Source organism: Strix aluco, chromosome 25, assembly GCF_031877795.1.
Source record: "Strix aluco isolate bStrAlu1 chromosome 25, bStrAlu1.hap1, whole genome shotgun sequence".
NCBI classification, from domain to species: domain Eukaryota; kingdom Metazoa; phylum Chordata; class Aves; order Strigiformes; family Strigidae; genus Strix; species Strix aluco.
In genome coordinates, this window is record NC_133955.1 from 7,250,949 (window position 1) to 7,272,954 (window position 22,006).

At 52.5% G+C, this 22,006-nt stretch overlaps 1 protein-coding gene across 2 annotated transcripts in view; it reads right to left on the reverse strand.

Annotated features, from left to right (window-relative positions):
• Positions 1–12,581, reverse strand: part of PLXNA2 (plexin A2) — a 175,191-nt gene extending 162,610 nt beyond the window's left edge. For both annotated transcript variants that reach the window (XR_012626410.1, XM_074850385.1), the window contains exon 1: positions 12,401–12,581. The gene's annotated coding sequence lies outside the window, so the exon portion shown is untranslated. The remainder of the gene's footprint in view (positions 1–12,400) is intronic.
• Between the last annotated feature and the right edge of the window lie 9,425 nt (positions 12,582–22,006).

The window sequence follows — 22,006 nt, forward strand, 5'->3', positions numbered from 1 at the left end:
ACTGAAATTATTAAGAGCACACCACTGCCTGTGTGCACATTCAGTCAGGTTTCCCCATTCCAGAGGTGTTTACTGGTTACGATGCTCCATGCCACTCCACAACGGGAGTATTTTTTCAGATTATGAGTAATAACCACCACATCCAGCCTACACAGCCGCAGGCCATCGTGCTGTCCATCACTGCACCTTCCCCCATCGCACTGGGAGGGCAGGGGGGCTACGGCTCCAAACGGGGGCAGGAGGAGAGAGGTTCACCCCTGGCCATGACCAGCAACAGTGGCTCCCTGCTTCGCTCCAGATTTCAGCTGCCAGTCACCATGGTGGCATTCCCACTGCAGGAGGGGAAGAAATTATCATCCAGGTACCACCGTGGGATCACGAGGATTCGGAAAGGCAGAACACAACTGCAAAAGCCCTTAAATTAACAACAAAACTGAAGCAGGCAGGCTGATGCAGGAGAGAGCCACACAGCACTGAAGAACCCTTCAGGGACCATTAACCAGCCCTCGTCAGGCCTGTCTTAGTGGAAGTATGTGCTATGAACTGCAATCAACGCCAGCTCCATCAGCGACGTGAAGGAAGTGCCTCTCCCTCTCGAAGCCTCTTCACACAGGGTTGCTTGTCCTTTTATGTGCATCGCTGGGGTGCTCGATGCCGATTTTGAAAGCATTTCAAGGTGCCTGAACCCTGGGAAATGTAAAGCCCCTTCATTCCCTGCCCAGCCTGCTTCACTGAGCAGGACAAGCACCAACCATGGCAGAGCTCGCGGACAGCAGGATCCCAGCGCGTCCTGTGCATCAGCACCCAGCGGGGTCCCAGTGCCCGGGGGGGGCTCCCAGTGCTGGCAGCCAGGTACCCCCAGTCTTGTGTTCTGAGGTGCAGCCAAGGACCCCAAAGCCTGGAGCCATCTCACCTCCACCCCACCATCAGCTGAAGATCACCTCCTCTCCTGCAGCATTCGGACCTCAACGTCTCCTCGAGAAAGTGGCTGCTTCCCACTCCTCTGCTCCATGCTCCTCTGCCCTGCTTTTCAATTTCAGAGCTCTGGCAGATCACTGATTAATTCAAGCCTGTTTAATAACCCTTCTGTTTAGATGAAACAAGCTGTCTTGTTTTCTTTATTTTTAACACTAACTCTTGTTTCTTTGCTAAGGATCTTTCTGTCATTTAAAAACTTCTCTCTCTTCAACCAAGCTGATAATAGGATGGAAAAAGCATTTGCTTATGTCCGCATCTGACATCAGCCAGATGTTACAGAACAAGGCTAAAGAGGGACTTGACACCTTGATGGGCAAGAGGTCCCAAAAGCCTGAGCTTGTCTTACAAGATCATTAGCTATACAAATCCCTGCACGGCTCAGACCAGAGCGCAAACACCGGGGACGGCGGGGCCAGCTCCACACAACGTGGCTGAGAGGAAAGGAGACCCGGGAGCTGGGGGTCCCCAACTCCTCACACGGCTCGTCTGCAAGGAGGGGGGCTGCTCCTACCACCACAGACTGGCCTCACCGTGGCACCGGCAGCCCCCTCCCCTCCGCCTGCCCCCAGCTCCACTTGCTGTCACCTGCTCTGCCGCAGCATCCTCATGCCGGAGGGTTTTGAGGCATCGGCCAGGTCGCGGCGCAAGCGCTGCCCAGCAGAGCCTCCCGCTCCCCACCCGCTGCAACCCCCAAGTGCTGTGCACAATGAATAACAGACACGCAGGGACCTGACTCCCGATGGGAATGAGTTGGAGCCTCTCAGCTGTCTCCTGCCTCTTTGAATTTCAAAGCTGCACTTGTCTGTAGAGCAACTGAGTCATTTCCTTCCTATATCCAGCCTATCGGACTGGATCCAGCAGTGCCCGGAAAACAATAAATCCTTCAAGGACTTGTAAGGCCATATTTCACAGGAATGCAGAAAGCCTGCCTGCTTGGAGAGCTCCTCGCACACCCTTTACTTCAACACCCCTCCGTGGAGCCGTCCCCAGTCCCACCCGAGCAGCGGCCCCGTCCCTGCCGCTCCCACCTCCCGGGCACTGCAGAAGCCCAAGGCTGGGCCAGGCACACGCGACCCGCACAGACCACCACCACCCCATCACCCCCGACCAGTGCGTCACCCAGGGGCTGAGGGTCACGAACTGATAATGCAGTTTCATTGGTTCCATAAAACATACGGAGGATCTAGGAAGGAGAGAAGCTACAGCTGAATTTGTGGACTTCGCCGACGTTTTGGCAGACCGAAGGAAGGCTGCAGCCACCGAGGAGTTTGTTCTACCAAATACAGCAACGCGGGAGAACCATGCAGGCTGTAAGAATGCTTTCAGCTGGTTCGATTTGAAAAGTGTCTCCTTTACAACCACTTATTGGTCTTCCAGATCCACAAAACATTTCTATCAAGCTCGAAGACAAAACTCAATGATTGGAGCTATCCATGGCCTGAAAGTTGCAGAACTTCCACTCAAACAACAGGGTTGAAATGCTTTGTCAGAAAGAAACTCCCCAGTTTGAGTTTCCATGGAGCTCTGAGGAAAACTGGTGCATTTTCCAGGATCACTTCAGTGTTGCTCCCATTGTCTTTTTAGATGTCAGAAGCAAAGCCCAACCGACTTACATTAAGATTCATAAAATTGTTAACCAAACGATCCCACATACATGAGAAAAACTAAACAACAAGGAAATTAATACTAAATCCTCTTCAGTAACAAGATGGCTAAAGCAGATAATGTGGCAAAGTGTCATGTTTATAATGGAAATTTGCAGAGAACGTAACAGGAATTGTCAGGGATGAAGAAATGAGTCAATATTTTGCTTTCTCTCATGTCAAAATTTGCACTGTTTGTGGGAAAAACACTTCTTTTTTTAAATCTTGGGAGGAGAAGGAAATCAAGCCAAAATTGTTTGGTTTTCAATAGGTCTTCACAGCTCACAAAAGGACAGTGTGAGAGCAGGTGCTGGCAAGGAAGGTGAGCTGCCCAAAGCCCTGTGCTGGCAGGACTCACACCCAGGGAGACCATATCTTTACTTAAATTAGATCTCGTATCAGGAATAGGATTGACATACAGCTCATTTTGTGCAAGTCTGCAAGGAATTGAATGGTTAAAAAAAACCATGTTGCTGAATTCACACTCAGAAATGAAAAACTCCATCTGCAAAGTCAGTGCAAACCCACCCAACCTGTCACTCCTGAGGTTAAACCTCCCACTGACCCAGTACCCTGGGCAGGGCTTATTTTTTTAAACAAGTTATACAACATCCTTGGAAGTCCTTAAAAGAGCCCCTGCTTTTGTTTCTTTCTGAGAACTTGTTCTAGCACTTCTCAGCTCAGCCCAAGACAAGTTGTGGCCACCTCCAAGTCAGAAAATTTATTTGGTGGAACCAACGGAACAGATTTGCCCGTCACACAATTTACGCCTTGAAAAGCCCAGTTACGCAAGCACTTGTACCAGCACCTTATTATATCCCAGTGGACAAGCAAAGGGGCTCCTGCCTCTTTCTTCCACTGAACTCCGGAGTGCTTGCCCACGCTCCTTGGTTGCTATGAGATTTTAAAGACAGTCTAAAACCTGTTACAACCAAATGGGCCTTTAACACAATTCCTGCTCCATAAGGCTCCTCATCTGCCAGTGGAGCCAAACACACCCCAGTCCACAGATCAGAGAAGGGCTCATCACCGCGTGCAATTAACTCCTCGCGAACTGCAGAGGAAACTTTATAACAACTAGGAGAGAAATAGCCGGCAGTGAGCCTTTTGCTGTCGCATCATCTCTCAGCCAAATAGATTACTTACCGTGGATGTTTTTCATTCCGGCTTCTGTGACGCAGCGAATGATGCCTCTGTAAGGTTTAAATTGATTTGGAAATACAGAGGGGCAGACATCAAAGGTCAGAATTTTTAGAAGGTTTAGGGTGAACGCAGAAGCATTTCTCATTCCAAGGTGGACTTTGAGAAGATCTTACTCTCAGTTTGCTTTCTCCAGATTTTGAGAAGAGCTTTTCCCCCCCCGTAAGTCCATCAGCAGCATCTCTGGAAAGTACTCAACACACAACAAACCGACTCAGAAAAACCCTGAAGAAACCCCAGCCCACACCTAGCAGTCTGACCCCCGCAAGCGGTCACGCCTTTCCGGCTGCCCTACATCTCCCAGAGTCAATGGCTGAAGGAAGGAGGGGGTTTAGGCATCTTTGTTCTTACTTGTGCCCTACCCTCAGCATCAACACTTAATAAAATGAAAACAGCAGAAGTGTTTGGGGCCTGCGGTAGCACAGGTACCATCTGTATCCGTGTACGCTGACAAACCAGCGCTCCCCTGTGCGTGTGCATTGGGATAAAGCAGGTGCCTACTACATCGGTCCCTCCTCAACAAAACCCAGGATAACCGAGGTGCTTCGAAAACAGAGTCACGCCCGGCTGTCCCCTGAACCACACAGAACAACCAGCACTAGCCCAGGGGTTGCTGCTGGGACCCCACTGTGCTTCTACACCCCCATCAGAGCTGCACCACCCCAACCACGCTCGGCCCCTCTCGACACCAGGAGGGCAGCAGCTCCCATGTTTTACCTTCAGTGCTGATTTAAAATCTGTGAGATGGCAAAGCTTCAGCGTAAGAATAATTTAGACAGTTAGGAAACCTACAGGCATGCTCCCTTTTCCTCCCCACCCCACCTCTCACACTTCCATTAAAAATGAAAAGGAAATTCACAGGCTTTTTTTTTTGTTTAAACAACATTACAGGCTGTGACATAAACCAGCAAAGGCAGGAAATATCATAAGGACAGTGCTCCATCCTCTGCCCCTGTCACTGCGACTTTTTGGGGACTTGGCAAATGAATGAGTAAAGGAGACAGCCTGCGTGTTTTATGGAGTTGAACTGTAACATCCCTGTTAAGCAGCCAACTCACCATTTCTCTGCTCTGACATCAATAAATCTACCCAGCCACCGGGCACAACGCTCTTCACATGAACTGGCTACACATGAAACCCTCGTATCTGGCTACCTGGGCAAGCAACCAGCCCACTGCGGTCTGCTGCACTCGCTGCTGCTTTTGTGATATTCTTAAAGAAACGGGAAATGGCCCGTTCCAGTAACATGACTTGGGAGGTTTTAGCGCTGCTACTGACACACACACGTTCCTTACAGCACCTGCTTTTCCAACACCCAATTCCCAGAATCAAAGCTTCCCGCTCCTGGAGGGGGAAACAGCCACTTTGGGCTATAAAGAAAATCTTGACAAGGTAAACTCTGAAAGCCCAGCTACCAGGAAGCAAATAAGAATTCAAAGCCTTGTTTTAAGCATTATAATTAATCTCAAAACCTCAGAGCTCAAACTCACTTTTCAGAAGCTCATTCCCAGGTTAACAAACCAGACTGATGTCACGCACGAACACTGAGGAAAACCCCCTGCACGCCTCCAGTTTTCTGCCCTTCTCTCGCTGGATGCCCCGTTTCCTCCACCACCTCCAGCGCGCCACGCCGCATACGAGGCATCGCTCCGGGCTCTCTCTTACCGATGACATGAAACCGGAGGAAAAACTACACATAAATCTCTCCGGGAGGCGTTTGTTCTCAGGCTCGCTGAGCCTGGAAATAACACGAGGAACTTACTCCACGCTGAGTCAGGGTCTGACAGCGGCTCCTGGACCAGCCGTGGTGGATCCGCTTCCTTCCCGGCGCACGTCACGGGCGGCAGAGCCCAGCGCTGCCCCAGAGGTTTCCTGTTTTCCCCGGTGCCGCGCCGCTTCCCGAGACACGGTACAGGGAAACGGGGCTCCGGAGCCTGACACCGAGCTGCTGCAGGAATTAAAGCTGCTGTTTTCCAAATAGAAGAGCCAGCCAGGAGCTGAAAGCAAAATAAGCTGTTTCCTTCAACCTTCCCTGATAGGCGCAGAGAACGGCCTCTCCGAGGACTATCACTCTCCCATCCAACCATCCCTCTGCTGGGAAAATGGAGTCAAATTTGCCTATGCACCCCGAGGGCTTCCCCCCACACATCCCAGCACTCCCGCTGCTGAGCCCCGTGACCGAGTCGAGGCCACAGCAGGTGGGAGCCAGTGGTCCAGCCCTCGGGGAGCCCCCCCCATTCACCACAGAGGGGCAGAGGCCGGGTCCACGCTCAGCTCCTCCTGCCTGCGCCCACTCCTCTGAACAGCCTCCTGCTCACATAGATTTTTGCTGGTGTCATCGTCCCCACGGAGGCTTTTGGTAGAGCAGCACCACCCTAAAACTGCACCTCTCCTTGCTCCCACCAACATCAGCGGCCACAGCCAGGTCGCGAGTGCAGCTACAGTGTTATGTGGCACCGGCACCCACCGGGAGAGCCCACGCCGCTCCCCACCGACACGAGCAAAGCCTGGTCTAACATCCACTTACCACGCTCGGGAGGAGGTTCAGCCTCAGCGGCAGCCAGGAAGGAGACTGTCCTTCCCGTCCAGCTCCCAGCCACCGGACTCGGGCTCCAGCGCCGAGCCCCTGCCGCGCTCCGAGCGCAGCGCTGAGGCCCCCGGGTCAGCCGGCGGCTCCGTTAATGAGCCCTGGGGAAGGAGCAGCGGCAGCGGGAGGAGGTGAGGTGAGAGGTCAGTGTAATATTTACTCAGACGTCACCTTTCACTTTTATGAAGCGGGGAAGTGGTGCCGGAGCAGGAAAAGGGCTGCGATCCCGGGATGTTCCTGCCAGAGAAGCTGCTGTCACACCAAGCACAACACACACGGGTCCTCGGACCCCACAAACCGCACGGGGCTGGGGAGGGGCTCTGGGCTCTTCCCACCACTGCTGCCATCTGCCCCACCAGAGGAGCAGTAGGAATGGCTGGGCTAGGCAGGACTTCTGAAGAGCAGAGCCTCTGCAGGTCCCCTGTGCTCCAGCAGGTCCCCAGCTGGCCCGGAGCCCATCGCCTGACGGGGCTGTTCCTCTGCACCGTGATTTTAAGGAACCCCCAGGAGACAAAGGCACATGGCGCAGGGAGCCAAGGTAGACATGCATCAGTGGGATAACAAAATTTCCCTAGTGGACCTGTTTCTTGGAAAAACCATCTCCTCTGCCAAGTGGCGAGATGGTTCTGTGCATGCAGGGAGCACCGTCAGCGCAGCCCCAGACAGCGGGCAGGACTGGTCCCGGGGCAGGACGGAGCAGCACTTGCTGCTACCCTGGCACAGCCGGGGCCCTGGCTCGCAGGGCTCTCCCAGGCTCGCTATCGCTCTGCCTTTGGAGATGATCTGGACTTTTTTTTTTTATAATGTGACTCTGATGCCTTTTATCTCCTCCTCTGAATGTAATTTTAGCCCAGGCAAAGCAGGATTAAATTTTCATAATACGATACATTTATCTCGCTTTTCATTCCCCCTGCCCCCCCGCCCCCCCCCCCCCCATCACCACCTCCCAGTTCGATTTCACCCAAACAGAAGCTGCGATTACGGCGAGAAACATGAGATGGGCTCTATCCGATAACGGAGGGGAGGGCACCTCTTTCCCAGCACCCTGTCCTTGGCAGCCCCCCGCCACGCAGCAGCCAGCCTCAGGCTGACGGCATCGCTCGGGCCCCCCGAAATGCACAGACAGATCATAATTCAGGCTCAAAACCCAGCAGAGAACACGCGGCAGATGAGGTATGTCACTGCTGCACTCGTGCGTTTGGTAAACTTGTGCTTTCTTGGTGAAGTCCTGCTAAAGCAGCCTTGCCCCCACCCGAGCAGCCCCTGGCGCTTGGGCTCAGGCCACAGCGGGCTGAGGAGCCACAAGCCACGCTGGGGAGCCACACTGTTCTGGATAAGGAGCAGGGAGAGGCAGCCACGGCCAGCCTGCCTCGGCCGGGAATTTCTGAAAAGCACCAAAATCCTCCTGCTCCCCACCCACAAGTGCCGGGTCAGACCTGCAGCCCCTGTGATCTGTCCTGTCCCTCCCAGGGCCGGGGCCCACGCACCAGCCAGAAGCTGCAGCTCTGCCAGCTGCTGGGTTTATGTTCTTATTTCTGTTGGGCTCCGCCAGCCTGATCCTGAGGATCCCCTCTAGTGGGATGAGAAGGAATTTCAAGCCCACATCCCACTCCCATCTCCTCCCCAGCTCTCTCTGCACCAGTGGTGGCCGGCCCTGCTGCCCAGGGCAGGCGGTGGGCTGCAGCAGGGAGCCACGAATCGCTCACCCCGTTTTGCCAGAACCATTGGGGTGAAGTCAAAAGCAGGCTGGAAAGGCAGATGTCGTGGAGGCGGCGCAGACGAGGAGGACTGGAGGAGGGAGGAAGAAGACAGCAGACATCAAGGATGAATCCCCTTCACGGCAGCAAAGCGGGGATGACTTCCGTCAGCGAAACATCTGCCTGTGACGATAAGGTGCCACCCGGACCATGTGCTTCACCCGCAAGCCGGAGCGTGTCGTGGCCGCCCCGAGAGGGTTGGCACAGCGGCACGTGGGGACCTGGCCCGAGGCATCCGCTCGCAGCCCATCTCCCTCACTGGCACTAAACCACCCAGTAAATACATATATTTTCATTGCAGAGAAAGAATCTGAACACAAGCCCCGGGTGGCCGCCTCTGCTGCCCAGGGACAGCACGCTGCCCTCAATTCTGCTTTTGTTCCCCCTTTGCTTTTCATCCCCGAGGCTCCCTCTACACCACTTTTGCAGACAAAGAGCTCGTGGCCTCCTCAGACCAAACCGCCTTCAAGTCTCGCAGAGCCGAGCCGTTCCCTCGCCCCTCACCCTGGGAGGAAGGTGGGCACCCCGTCAGCAGAGCACACGGGATGCTCTGGGTGATAAAGACGCACCCGATCCGGGCAGCAGCGTTCGTGGCTCAGCCCCAGGAAGAACTCGGTAGCACCTTTTCCCCCTTGGTTCCCCCTTGCCCTCCCCTTTGCTGTTGTGGCGGTGGCCTCCTAGCCAAGCTGGTTAAGAGATTAACACTCTAAAAACCACATTTACTCTAATTAGCCATGAAATCTTTGTAACTAAGTGAAAAAATGTTTCCCTTGAGGGATTTTTGTCCATTCATCACTGTTTGAATTGCCGGGGGGGGGGGGGGGGGGGGGGTGGGAAGAAAAGAGGGGGGAAGAGAGAAGAAACCCTCAGATCTAATGAATTAATAGCAGAATGCCCTGGGGGAGCAGTGGGCTCCTACAAAACACGGGCACCTCAAAGGGGGCTTTTCACAGGCTCGCAGAGGGGACGCTTCTGAATTATTTCGAGTTAACAGACTGTAACACAATGCTGCGCTCCCTGGACGAGCTGGGCAGCTTGGCCAGCGTGCTGCGGTCCTCCTGCCCCTTCCACAGGGACGGACAGACGGACGCTGTGCCCGGCCGGGTGCGGCCAGCCGGGTGCCCCTGCCCTGCAGACAGCTGGGGGCGGATGGGGCTCTGCTGCACCCCCCAGTCACTATTCCACTGGGAAAAACATTTCAGAGTTAGGTGGGAGGGGGGGCAGAGAATCTTGCCACAACTTAGGCCTATAAATATTTCATATTGCTGGAATAAGAACGATTATATTCCTGCCAGCACTTTTCTTGTGTATTTTAAATGTGTCACCGCCTTCTACTTTCTCCCCCGTTTGTGTTTCTTGTAACAGGCCCATGAAATAAAGATTAGCTGAATAATCAAGAGTGTTTAGAAATGTGAAGGGGCCTGTCTCAGGAGCACTGCGTGCTCAGGTTCATCTTTTTTCTTTCTTTTTAAGGATGCCAAACACAGATGGGGGAGCACAATTTTCACACGCTGTAAGAGACGGGCTGGAGCGAGCGCGGCGCCCGAGCGTGCAGGGACGAGGCGAGCAGAGAGCACACGCTTCCCCGTCAAAAATGACAGCCTCAACGCCATGCGGAAAGAGGGGGGCACTCTCCCCCATTACATATTTATCGTTCAAACTGCAGAGGGGCCAATTAAAACAGCTTGATCACTGCCGTGTTCAGGCAGACGGGTAGATGCTCCGAGAAGCGGGATGAGAGGCAGGTGTACGCTTCCCTGTTGCGGTACAGCGCCGTCCGCTCCTCCGAGAGTCACTAAAACAACCTCAGCCGAACAAAGGTGCTTCCGAGACGCAGCCCAGCTCCCACAGAAAGCGTCACACCGACACCAGCCCACAAGCACGGCTTTCCTCCTTAAGCCTTCTCGCCACATGCCCCACGCAATTTCTCTGTATTAGCTTCTGCTGCCTTTCCTAGCCCAGTTCTTCATACAAGCTGCCTACGGCATGAGACAGCCCGCACCTCCAGCTGCCCTAGCTGTTGGGCAATTATTCCAAGACGTGCTCGAGACTCCCACATTTAGCTGCAACAGGAGTTCCCGAAGTAAGTTCTGGAAAGCCTCGTGGCAGTAGTTAAATTGGCGATCTCGGGAAGGTACCGCAAATCACATGTTTCTCTCAGACACCACAGGGTCTGCGCAGCAAACAGCTCCAAATGTCATTTCCATTTAGCTGCTTTGCAAGCCAATTTGTCACATACTAATGCAATTTGCTGAAGAGAGTTAAAGAGCACAGGGCAGTAGCAGTCACCTCTTCTCCAGGCTCCTGCTGCCAGCCTGGGTCTGCATTTTCTCTTCTGCATCCCCCCGAAGTTCCCTTCTGCCGAGAGGCAGGGGAAGCTCAGGGTTAACACGAAGAGCAAGACCCAGCCCGGTAAGAGCACTGGGAAAAGCGTTTCTATCATTTTGGTGGATCGAGTGCAGATCTTATGCAGCATCTGTTACCTGTTTCCACCACACAAGCTTGTTATAAGCCGGGGGGAAACTCCACGATTAATTACATCAAAGAACACTATAAAGACAATGAAGAGTAAATTGGGTTACTTTATCTTTTTGCAACGAGCACCATGGAGATGGTTAGAAGAGTTGAGAAAGATGACTGGTTTGCTAGATAAGCCATTTCACAACGGCAGTTGTACATCCACATTACTCATTGCTTGCACCAAGTTTCTTAAATCAAAGCTATTTTCCCCGGTTCCCTGCACCACCCCAAAACATCACATTGAAGCTTTGAGGGTCCTCAAAGTGACGACAAATGGCAAAAGGACAGCAATAAAGACAAAAAAATAGCACATTTTAAAGGATCTAACACCTCTGTGTTAAAGGAAAAAGGCTAAACATCTGTTCTGAAGATGGCACAGATTTCTTCTGAGGCATCTGCCTTTCAGCTGTAAAGTAGGTCATTTGATTTAACTTTTAGACACCGTATCAATGAAGCCATCCGGAGAAGGAGAGACAAGACCATTTCCCCAAGTCAGCTGAGATCTATTAAACACATCCAAGCCACCAGTGAAGCATCAAGTGCTCAGCACATAACAGGGAAACCCTGTCAGCAGTAGCTTTTTGCATCATGGTACTCCGCTAACTTCACATTCTCTCACCTCCAAGCCAGTATCTTGAACTGTAGGTCACAGACACAGTTTTTTTCCCTCTACCACTTACTATTCACCTCACTTAATATTAACCTATTGACTTTCTGATACCCCTTAGAACACAGATTAATTGAACATCATTCACTTCACCTCCAGGAACGTGGAAGTATTGGCCATAGCTTGAATGGAGACAAAGCCTGTAACGCCTGACGGTGCCAGGTTAAACGGAGGTCACGGCAAGCCAGGACCGGGACAGGAGGCCAGTGTGGCCAGCACTTGCCCAGAGCAGCCTCTGCCCTGGCCAGCACACACCAGGCACAAGCCACTGGGCTGGAGGGGACCTGGACCATGAGCCAGGAGTTTGCATTTCCCTGAAGGGAGCACAAGTGCATTTGCCTTCCCTCCCCCCTCTCTGCCTTTCAGAAAGGGCCTTGCAAGGATTTAGGAAAGTTTTAATGAGGATTTTTTCCCCAAGATTCAGGGGTGCTTTTGTAAAAGTCCCTCCTTGCCAACAGTAACTTTTTATGGAAACGAGTTTATTCTGGTGCATCGACTGCTCCAGACCGTAACTGAGTGGTAGCAAACGACAACGGAATTAACGAGAAAATACATAAATGTATAAAGGTGAATACGCACCTAAAACGGAACGGGGGTGGGGGGGGATATAGCCGGGCACAGGGGGCTTTGGGGGGGTTTTCTTCACGCCCCTCTGCGAGCACCCCCGGGGCAGCATCCTCCGGGGGCATCCCCACCCCCCCGAACCATCCTTTCTCGGGGGCAGCCCCCCCCGAACCAGTCCCCTCTCGGGCAAAGCCGCTGCCCTTGGCGCAGCCCCCCCGGGTCCCGCCGAGCACCTCCCCGCCGGCTGCAGCCCTCGGTGCCACCCGCGTCAGGCAGCCGCGGGGGGCACGGGCGGGGATATGGGGGGCACGGGCGGGGATATGGGGGGCACACACACGACACGAGCCCAAACCTTCCCCCCTGCACCTTCCCGGCCGCCCCCCGCCAGGACCGCGGCAGCGGGGATGCCCGAGGGAGCCCCAACCCCAGGGGTACCCCCCCGGGAAAGGGGGTTTGGGGGAGGCAGAACCCCCCCGCCACTCACCAGCCCTCGCAGCTCCGGTGCCTCCCGCCTTCCTCGGGGTGCCGGCTCCCCGGCTCACGGCGGGGTAATCCACACGGCCCCCGCCACCGTGGAAATCCAGGGCCGGGCGCCCGCTCCTCCTCCTCCTCCGCCTTCCCGCAGCCCCTCAGCCTCCCCCGGCTCGGCTCAGCTCAGCTCCGCCGGCCTCTCATACCTCCGCAGCCGCTGCCCGAGAGCTCGGCCAGCCCCGGCTCCCCCCCGCCCTCCCCGGCATCCGCCGCCGCCGGCCCCGGGCGCGCTCCGCGCTCCCCGCTCCGCTCCCGCCCCCGCGCCGCCCCCGCTCCCCGCGATTAACCCTTCCCCGGCCGGGCAGCGGGGCTCAGCCCGCCCCCCGCAGCAACGGGGGTGTGGGGAAGCGCGGCCACCCCCCCTCCGCCGAGCCATCCCCCCCCGCCCCGCCCCAACCGAGAGCGGGCAGCACCGGGGGCTGCCTCACGGCGAAAGGCTGCGCCCCCCCCCGGGTGGCCAAGCAGTGACGGAGATAAAAGCTCCCTCAGTGTCCCTCGTTTCTTAGGGTACAGCCCCCCAGCAGCTCGGGCTGCTGGTTTCCATTCCCACCTCTGACCCCCTAAACACCCCTCACCCCCCAGTTCTGGTGGGGAGAGCGATGCTCGAGCTCCCTGATCCTCAGTTTCCCCATCTGCGAAATGGAGCTGATAACTCAGTTTCACCGGCAGAGCAAAAGCTGCACACATGTGCCGCTGAGCCCCCGAAACGCCCCAACCCTTGCACCCCGTGGGGCCTGCCAAAGCCACGGGGGCCACAGCCAGCCCTGCCATCCGCCACGGGGCGCCCAGGGATCCCTCCTTAGGATGGAGCAGCTCGCCACGCAGCCACCCCCCGGCCTCGCACAAGTGTTGGAAAAATACCTGGGAGCTGCAGGGGGCCCAAAGCGAGGAGCAGCCTCACCCACCCCAGGGCCACGCTGGTTATTGTCTGCATTGGCCTAGAAGGGCTTGGGAACGCCTCCAAACAGGGGGGCAAAGCCAGGCCCCAGCAGCATGGCCACGCTGCTCCAAAAACCCAGAAGCACCGTGGTCCAGCTAAGCCTGGTCTAGCTGAGCCTAGTCCAGCAAGGCAGCATGGGAGCAATTTTGAGGAGGGCAACTGGTGGAGGGAATCCATGATGGATTGCTGGTTTCCATTTCTTGTCATCAAGAATTTTTTAACAATTTATTTATTGCCTATTGGAATATTTGTGAGGGAAAACTATAGCTGTCCTTCCAGGCCTCTTCCACAACAAACCTGAGTGACTAAACCAACCCAAGGCCCCTCCAGAGAGCAGCACCCGGGGCAGTTCCCCTCCAGCCCCTCTCACCTCCGCTGCCCATCCGGCCTCTGCACCTTCCCCTGGCTCATCTCATGGGGGGACACGCCTGACCCAGCCCTTGGTGCCCGTCAGCAGGACCCTGCAAGAGCGGTTTTGGGGGGAGGAAAAAGACACAATTGCTGTTAGTTTTGCTGTTCGCCCCATGTACAGGCTGCGGGAGCCTCTCATGGGGGGTCCGGCAGTAAACGCCTTTGAGCCCCACTGTGCGGGTCCGGGCCCCACGCTCGCCCCTTCTGGGAGGGCTGTAAACAGCACCCACATTGTGCCCCCCCCCCCCTCCAATCAACAGGGAAGGGACAGGATAGCCGGGGTGTTCCTCCCCATCCTCATGACATCTACCATCCTTCAGGAAAGGATGTCCCCCGCTCCAGCAGCACCTTTCTGACCACGGGTGGGGCAGGGGCGCACCCCCCCAACACAGGGCCACAAGCACCCAGCCCCACTCCCACGGGAAGGGGCCCCTCGGCCTCACTGGGAGCTCCAGGGCCGGGCTCTCCATGTCCTGGAAAGACACACAGGTTGCAGCTGTTTAGCTCAGGAGAGGAAACAGGAGACACTCAGTGGATGGCAGCATTGGTTCCTTAGCAAGCTTTTCTCCTTCGCTCTTCTGTCCCCAGTACATTTCCTGTGTCAGGCGTTCGCAGCGAAGGGCACTACATCCCATCCCAAACACCACCCTCGGTGAAACGCATCCCACTAACGCGATTCCTTCTTTTGCAGAACGTGCAGGGCGGGGCAGAGTGTCTCAACAACCCTTTCTCTCCTCTTTGCAGGACTGTCTGCATCCTGTCTTTCGTTTATTATTTATTGATGGTTGATTATGTTCCTGTATGGAGAGTCCTTCCCCAGCTAATTACAGGATTGCTCAGCTGGGGAGCAGCCCCGAGCCTCGCAGAGCAGCTCACACACGGGGCATGTGAGTAAAGGGCTGGTCCAGCGTGTGGAGAAAGGAACAAAAAGGGTGGAGATTCACCTGGGTTTGCTCAGGTGATGGATGTGCTGCTCAGCTAATGAGTTGCCTGTGTGCTTTAAATGTGAGCAAAGCTCTGTGCTGAAACAACTTCTGGAGAATCCCTTCTGTGGATATTTGCGTTCTCCTTTTCCTGAAAAGGGTGATGGGCACAAGTCTTGGGATCAAAGTCTGGAGCCGTAACAGAAGGAAGGACCTGCCTCTAATTCAGTCAAATATATCTGGTGACAAATGGGTAGAGATGCACATACGCCGAGTGTACCATCCTGTGTCCACAGAACTCCACACAACCTCTGCACACGTGTGTATTTACACACACAGTATCACCACAGAGACACAAACTGAAGAGCTAGGAGTGCAAATACCAGCCCACGCCTGACACTCCCCATCACCGTACACACCTGGGCACTGGCATGGGGTTGGAGGGGGGGGGGGGGGGACACAGAAAGGGCCCTTGGGCTGCCCTGGGGTACCACAGCGGGGGACCCACCTGGGCGCCAGCGGCCACATCCTCAGCAGCCGGGTCACCAACACACAGCTTTGCCAAAGAAACCCTCGGCAGCGTCGAGCTGTCCCCCAGACAGCTCCGAGCTGTGCCGTGAAGCTCAACCACCACCAGCCAAGCAGGGAAGGTTGGCTGTAAAGCCGTCTTTAAAGCCATGGCTATAAAGCCACCTCTGGCTACAAAGCCATCTCTAAACTCTTGCCACTCAACTCCTCGTCCCCGTTTCCTCCTCCACAGGGAGCTATGCTCCTCTTCTGCGGGGCAGGATCCAGCCCGCAGATGACAAAGCAGTCTTTAAGCAGCTAGTGAAGCAAAGCACCAGTGAGAGATCAGTCTCTGTTTCTAGCCTGTGTATTCACAATTTCTCTCTGTCCTCATCTTTGATAAACTCCCTTGCTTCAGAGCGCGGGGGTCATGAATCTGTCTGAGCCGGGTGAAGCGACGAGCCTTTCAATCCTTCCAGCACCCGGCTCTTTATATTCCCTAAAAGTCCTGGAGAGCGGTTTTATACATCGCCTCTGGCGCTTCTCTCCGTGCCCGCGGATACGGCAGGACCCGGCGTCAGTATTTGCTCTGCACTTGCCATTCCCAGGGTAGTAAAACAGATTCTGCTCTCCCCTAATTCTAAGGCAGGTATTTTATTTTTTTTTTTCCTTCCCTGTGTCCATTTAGGACAAGCCGCTGAGTTCAGGAAAGCACCGTCCAGGCCTCTGATGCCCGGCGAGGGCCGAGAGCAGCTGCTGCGGCCGTGCGAGGGGACGAGAGCTCCATCTATAGGCACCTTCTATAGGCGCGGGCCGGGCGGCGAGGGCGCAGCTGCCGGCGGCTGACAGCTTCTAGTTACTCGCATCATACCTATCCATGCAATATTCAGCAGAGCTAATAATTATTCAGCACTAATCACTACAATAGAAGAACCATAGGCAGTTATTTAGAAATGATTGTTTCCACTCAGTTATTAGCTATGACAGTGAATGGAAATATCAAATAGTCAAACCCACACGTATATGGGAAGCTGAGTGAAAGATCAATGGGAATTTAACCAGCACTTTACGCTATTCTTTCTCTTTAGAAGAACCTTGTCAAGTAATTTTTTTTTCCTCTCTACTGTTCATAATACCTTCTTGGAAAATGAAAAGGATTTTTCTTTTTCTAACATATCTCATCCCTTCCCCTCCTCAGATTTTCTCATAAATGTGAGCTCTGGTTCCTGTCTCTGTATCCCCTGGCTTGAACTGAGCTGAAATTAACTCAGAAAGGTTTTTTTTTTCCTTTCTAAAACAAACTCTGTTTTCATTAAGTGCAAGGGCAGGAGAACAGAAAGTCTCTGAATCCTGAGTCACAGAGTGTCTTGTTACTGTCAAAAACACAATTGCCGACAACGTCTGTGCTGAGGTTGTGTCAGAAATTCAAGGTGCAGACAATATGCCATTTTTAATCGTCTTCCTACAGCTAAGAATTGCCTCAGCTGAGATACAGGGAAGAGCACAAAAGTAACCCTGCAAAGACACCAGTAATATTTAGCAATTTAGAAAAAAAACCCAACATGAAAACATTGGTCATACTGGCCCATACCCAGAAGGCAACTGGGATGGCTTTTTCCTAGCCATTCCTTTGGCTATGAAGTGTGGCCACCCAAGGCCAACACACCACACAGCTCCCATTTCTTGTTTTAAATAACAATTCTGCTGCATCTTCACGTTGCACATTCCTGGGGCTGCACGTTTCCCTTCAAACGCACTGCCAGGCGCAGGGAGAGGTTTTCCATCTCAGCCATACGCTAAGCAAAACAGTCCAAAAAAAGGTCATCTGAAGAGTTGTCAGCTCTTCGTGGCACTCTGGTCTGACCCTGGAAGAACTGTTTTCAAAAGCATCCTCCAAGCGATTCGCGAGCCCATCGCCATCACACAGAGCTGGACAGAGGCACCAGGACAGACACCGGGACTGGCGGGTGCCCCGGAATGGGGCGCAGGGTCCTCGGGCAGAGATGAGCCGTGGGTCGGGGCACCCATCCATCGCTTTGGGAACCGTCACCCATCCCAGCTCTGACCCACGACCCAGCGGCGCCGCCTCAGCCCCCGGCGCGGCTCCTCCAGCTGCCGAAGCGACGCTCGAGGCCGGGAGCTGCTCTGCACCTCGACCCCCAGACACGACTGAGCGGGACGAGCAATTACAGCCCATTGAGTCAATTATCGACCCTCTAACGAAGGAGTCTCTGCACAGCCTTTGACATGAAACACGAGACCAGCGCGACTCCGGCCTGTCACATCGAGAATTTACAGCTTAATGATTTCTTAAGGGCCAAATCCTGTTCTGACACGAGCACGCCTACATCGCCATCGATCAGAGGTGCGTGCTCAGCGGGGAAGGGACGTTTCCCTGCTCATGGGGTTAATTCTGAGCTGCACACTGGCACCACCTGCGCCTGGTCCATCCCCAACTTGCTCCAACTTCACTGGTGGAAGCAGATGCAGCAAGAGAGACCGTGGGTTTTCCCATCATTGGTTTGTCCACATTATTAATTATTTACTAATGTCACAGTTACAAACAAACCCACTGTGCTCGAGGCAGCCTTCAAAGATTTCCCATCTGTGTTTGTTCTAGAAGCAGGGGAAAAAAGTCTTTATCGCTCTGAACTCCAGACATGCACAGGCCAAGGCCCATTACCAGCGTTATTCCAAGATGTTGGTGATCAACATGGCGCCATTTCCCATCGCCTCCATCCCAGGCTGTTGTTGGTGAGCCCTCGGGACAACTTTTGACATTCCCAGCACTCACAACTAGAAGATCTGTAGAAATCCTCAAAGATTGCAGCAGGGCCCATTGCTGGACATGAACGTCCAGTGTTTAAGAGATGGGTATCCAAAGGGGAGGGCTTTTAACACCAAACTGTAACTGTGGTTTTCCAAAGTCTCTGCTCTGAATATCCACATCTGAATTTCCTCAGGACTGCTTAAGTTTGTCTGCAGGGTTCACTGAAGGGATTCTTGGGGGAGAAACATCTAAACAACTTAGTTACTCGCACTGTGAAGCCTGAAAGGTGGTTGCTGTGATTAACAAGCTGGTTTAGCAATAAATCTCCCCAGCACGCTCATTGCAGCATGTTCATTGGAAATCTTTAGTTCCTTCATCATAAAGAAATGAGTATTTCAGGTTCCCTGTCCTAATGAACATAAAATACGGAGCATATTGTCAAACACACTGTGGCTCTGCCTTTCATTCTACAATACCCTTTTTAATTTTTCTGCAGGCAGTGTGTATTACTGACAACGCAAAACTAAATTAAATGCAAAACTAAATTATTTTAAACCTTAATTTCATCTTTTTTTCCTCTTGTCTGAGGAGACTGAGGCTTTTTCCCTGCGTAATGGGTGGGAGGGAGGTGGAGCTGGAAATCCTTTGATTTGTGGGTCTGAGAGTGGTAATCTGCTGCTGCAAATTCTGCAAAGCATTTTGTAAGTAACTGAGAAATGCGAAGCCTGAAGTCTGCTTATCATTTCATACCCTTTCCAGTATTTCTTAGGAGTTTTTTCAGGAAAGAAAGGGGAGGGAGGTATTTGTAGTCAAATGTAAACTCAGAAGTTTATAGAAACTCCTTTCTCTTCAGAGAGTTCAGCTGAAGTCAGAGAAAGTCAGAACAGGTACAGGTTGACTTTAAATATTCTTTCGATCTTGATGCAATCACGAAGAATACAGACAGCCAAAGGTTTTTTCTAAAACAAAAAGATGACTTCCATAGCACCAACCTTTTGATTTACCTCCTGATTTGGCAGGACACCTTTCCATCTACTCCGCTTCTCCAGACCCTCCCTTCCAGCTCTCAGCACACACGTGTGTCTGTGCACTGGGCAGGGCTGTGTGAGGGCAACACGGCTCCACACCCCCAGGGAGATGTTCTGCTGGAGACCAGCCTGGCCAGGCACCTGCCCCGTCTCATCTCCTCTGCAGAGAACTCTGCCCCGAGTCAGAAAAGATGTATCATACTGAGTGATTTATTTCATGTGTGCAAGTGATTATTGCAGAAAGGTCTTCGGCTTAATTGATGTATCGGATCATGTATGATAAGTGTATCCAGGGAGTTTTCACATCACAGGCAGATGTATAGAGAGGGACCTCCTCTGGTTCCTTTCTTTGCCTCAATACCCAGCAAGGGGCCCAGGAATATTGGGGGATTAATGTCACAACAGAGGGAAAAAGTCCGCCATTCAATCTATTTAAACATTTTATTTCACCAGTGCACCAATTAAACATTCCCTGTCTGAAGAGACCACGGATTAAAGCAACAGCAATGCTGAAAAAAATAATAATCTCTTTGGAAATCTGTCTATGGATGGATCTTTTCTCTCAAATGATCAAGGCAAATACATGAAATTGAAAAAAAAAAAAAAGACCTTTTAGAAGTAAACTTTAGGGCTATGTGAATAATTTCTCCCCTCCTTGTCTGTGCTCCCTTTCATGAGCTTCTTTTACTTTCACTGGCACCTTCTCCCTCGCAGCCCATTTGCATTGCCTTAATTAAAGGGAGCTGGCAGCGATGGCAGCTCCGCAGACGGCCGCCCACTGCCCTCCGCAGGGTCCAGAAGAAGCATTTCAGATGCTGAGCCCAAGCGCTCAGGCCTGGGAGACGTGGATGAAACCACGCTCTGCTCCAGCGTGGGCAGTCCTAGCTCGTGCTGGGGCCAGACCTCTGACCACAACCCAAGGAAGTCCACTTCAGCTGACACCGAGACCAGCAGAAAACACTGGGTTTCCTCCAGCAAGGGCCCCAAGAGCTCTCTCAGGCGGTCTCTGCTGAGCTGGTGATGTCTCAGCAAGCTAGTCTGGTTTTAAGAAGTTCCCTTCTCACTAAAGAAGGACCAAAAGCACCATTTTTTTCCTCCCAAAAAGTGACTCAAGGTGGTGGTGATGGCACCTCCCCAGTGCCAGCCTGGCAGGCAACATACCCTTGCTGATTGGGATCTCTGATGAAGTACTGAGAGATAAAAAAAGAATAAAATGCTTGTCCAAACCCCTGCGTTACTCTTACTCTGTGACTGACACCAGAAACAATACCATGTGGCTGGCAAGCTGTGCACCTGCTGGGCATCTATTTAAGCAAAGCAACTCACGATTTCAAAATGATAGGAATGGACTAGATCAAAAAAAAAAAGAGAGACCAAGTGTATTATTTTTTCCCAATTCCATGGCTGTGCCAAGACCTACTTCCAGCTCCTCTCTCTGTATTTGGATAAGTGGAAGGTTTAGAAGAGAAAGTTTTCCTTGGCAAAAATGTATTGGCAGCGGAATTGGACCAGTTAAATATACCCAGCCCAGACAAAAGGAAAAGACTGTTTCTAATTACAAGTGCTCATATTTTTCTATTTCATGATTTCTGATGTTGCCTGGGCCAGGTTTAGATCAGGGAGAGTGGAAGAGGGGCAGGGGGAAACCAAACACACAGATGTGCCAATAGCTGATCGACATCTCTGAATTCCTCGGCACCACTGGTGCTGCACCATCCTCAGGCTCCCCCTCCCATGGCGTTTTCGGGGCTTGGATCATTTCAAGTTATTCACAGTGATTGCAAAACCAAGCCTTCGAGCCCGTTTCTCTGTTGGCCAGAGTAACTGCCAGGCGAGCAGAGCCCTCACCTTGTGTTTGGCCACCCAGGCGCCGGCCCGGAGCCCCTCACACCCCGCACCGGCAGGTTTCCCAGGAGGGTACGACCCTTCCCTCTCTCACCTCTCAGGGCGCAGCGGGGAACAGAACACCTTTGCAGAATGCCTTAGCCTAGAAGTATTTAAAACTAAATTTCAGTAAAAAGAGACTTGAGCAGACTACCCATATTTTATCATTTATTTCTTCTGTGACATTGGACACCAAGTGTGGGAGATACTGGGTCCCCATTTAGCAGTTGTGGCACTTGCCATGAACAAACACGAATTTACTCGCTGTTAAAGAGGCTTTAGAAGAATTACCCCAACATGCTACATGAACGTGTCACGGGAGAATCCCAGCTGGGTCTATATTCTGCACTGATAAGCTCTGGGCTGTATTTCATTACAAGGTATTTCTTAGTGAAAAGCAGAAGAGAATACAACACTGTCCATTGCAGACAATAAAGAAACATAAGTCATTAACAAATCTAAACAAAAATAATAAAACAGAGCCAGAAAAACTGAATGTGCTTAACACTGAAGAACAAAAGGAACGGGAACCATTTGTTACCTAATAAAGGAACTGGAAAAGAAAGTCTTTGATGGTAAGGGAGGACAATTTGCTCTCATGGGCCAGTGAACATCCAAATATATACAAGCTGTTCGCAGCAGACTGATTGCAGCTAGGCCATAATGCTATAGTACATGCTCTTTAAAAAAAAAAAAAGGGGGGGGGAAAACACTACCACAGAGAGGCACTTCAGAAATAGATCATGGTCTATTCATTAAAACAGATTATTTTAGCAAAATCTATTTTTCTCCTCTCTTTATTGCCATGTTTTCTTTAATGTTAATTTTGCGTCTGTTTAAAGTTGAATTCCTTGATCTGCAACATCTTCAGCTTTAATTTTTTCTCTTCTCCTCTTACCAGTGAAATGAATTCAAATCATTTGCATTTATTGCAGAGAACATACAGCCTCATCTGTAGCCTTTAGTCTGACTGAATTGCTTTTCTGCTTCACCAGGCACACAGTGTAAGCTGGAGCATGCCCCCTCGCCACTCTGCTACAGTCAGAAATAATCTAGTTGGCACTTTCATGTTTCTGTAATATTTATCATATTGATC